The following is a 2,108-nucleotide window of genomic DNA, read 5'->3' on the forward strand; positions in this document are numbered from 1 at the left end:
CACACCGTACTCTCTTCCTCGAATGCAGTGGTGTGCTGGGCAGTGTTTAACAACTTCTCTCCAGAGGGGGACCAAAGTCTCTGATTCATGGCATTTTGCAGCTTTCCATGTGGCAGATACCTTCACCACCGCAGGTTCCAAGCTACCAGTGTGATGTCACTAGATGCAGTTGGGAGAAGAGGAGCAGCGGCAGACCCTGTCTCCACCTGCAGACACGGCAGATGCAAACGGCCTCTAGAGCACAGATGATTGTAAAACGTAGTAATTAGGAAGTGATGTGTTTTTTGTGTTTATTACCTTATTTTCAATACGTTCTATTTAAACGTATATATGTTTATATACTTCCATTGTTCACAATGTCTGTGTTTAACAAACAGCTCATAATTTCTTGAAGGTCTAACAACTGGGTCGAATGAGCTGGTCCACGTGCCTCCAGCAAACCACGGCTCACACCTGTGCCATCCACTGCTTGGCATTTGCCACCAGTCGTTAGTCGAATCCTCTGCAGTCACTTTGGTCTTTGCGCCCAGACTCCTTAGTCACGGCCTGTCCCACTGCTTGTGTTTTGGTAAGAGTTTGCCGCCTTTACGCTTGGAAATTCCTTCGGCCCCCCTCCACTCTCCTTGGCTATCTTAACTCCGCTTTGGTCTGACATAAGGCTTTGCCGTTGAGAAATCTGATGAAAAACCAATTTTCTTTCAATTATATGTCACTGGGCCTTTTATGGAGGGAGTGATCGCCATGGAATTTTCTTTCTTTCTTCCCTCTTTCCCTCTCTTCCTTCCTTCTTCCCTTTCTCGTCCAATAATTTTACCAGAACGTTTTGGTGTTGGAGATTTGGACTTGATTTTCCATTGAGATTATCTTTCAACATGTAATTTCAAATATATACTTACTTCAGGAAACTTTTCTGAATTATACATCTTGTTTAGATCTGTTCCTTTGATTTTATTTATTTCTTCAGAAATATATGTATTATATATATCATGACAACTGGCTTCTCTCGAGCAAGTGATCCAAAGCAGCAGGCGGAGATCCTGCGCTTCTTTGTGACTTAGCCTCAGAAGTCACACTTCGTCCTATCTGCAGCATCCGATTCACGTGGGAGGGGACCACACAAAGACGTAAGTACCAGGAGATGGGATCATTCGCGCCGTTGTGGACCACGGCTACCAAATGCTAAAATCGGTGGAGACAAGTTTGATGAGGGAGAGGATATCTGCATAGTCTCAACGTGTCTCCCCACAAAGGGAAAACAATAATTTTACAATGAAGAAATCTCACAACCACCACTTAACAAGTGGTCAAAATCTGTATCAGCAATTATGGGACAAACTGACACCATGTGCTCCTCATCTGATGAACTGCGGACACATCACTTACGTGGTGCTCCTGCTAAAAATGCATAGCGTAAATCTAATCGTGAGAAGACATCAGATGAACCCTGACTGAAAGACAATCTACAAAACACCTGGACTGTCCTCTTGAGAACGACATGTCCTGGCAGATGAAGAGAGGCTGGGACCACTCCAGACTAAAGGATGCTGCAGCAACATAGCAAGTGATGACTGCAGACTGAACCCTGAGCTAGGAAAAATCACTGCTGTTAAGGACAGTATCGGAGCGGCTGGCGAATTGTGAACGTGGACCACAGACTGAATGACAGCAGTGGCTTGCTCACCAGTGCACACTGACGCCCGGAGAGCTGGCTGCTAAACAGGACAGAACTCACTGAACTGGCCATTAAGCTGCTGGGAACCTGAAATCAGCCATGGTGAGCCACGTACCGTGGGAACTGGCAGATGACATGAATCAGGTCCCCCCTCCCTCCCTAGCCCCTGTACCGCCTGCCACTTGATAATATTGATAATACGCTAGCAAGGTTCGGTCTCCCGATTTCCGTAATTGTACTGAGTGAGGCAATGGTCTTATTCTTAGAGAACACACAGGGACGTATTTAAGGGCAAAGGGACCTGATCTCTACAACTTAATCTCAAACGGTGCAGGATGAATAGATGAATAGATCAATAGATAAAAAAGATAAAGAGGAACTGATAGATAAAGCTAATAGGACAAAATTGTGACACTTGGTAAATCTGAACGAATAC

The sequence above is a fragment of the Propithecus coquereli genome, unplaced genomic scaffold (genome assembly GCF_000956105.1).
Source record: "Propithecus coquereli isolate 6110/MARCELLA unplaced genomic scaffold, Pcoq_1.0 Scaffold601, whole genome shotgun sequence".
NCBI classification, from domain to species: Eukaryota; Metazoa; Chordata; class Mammalia; order Primates; family Indriidae; genus Propithecus; species Propithecus coquereli.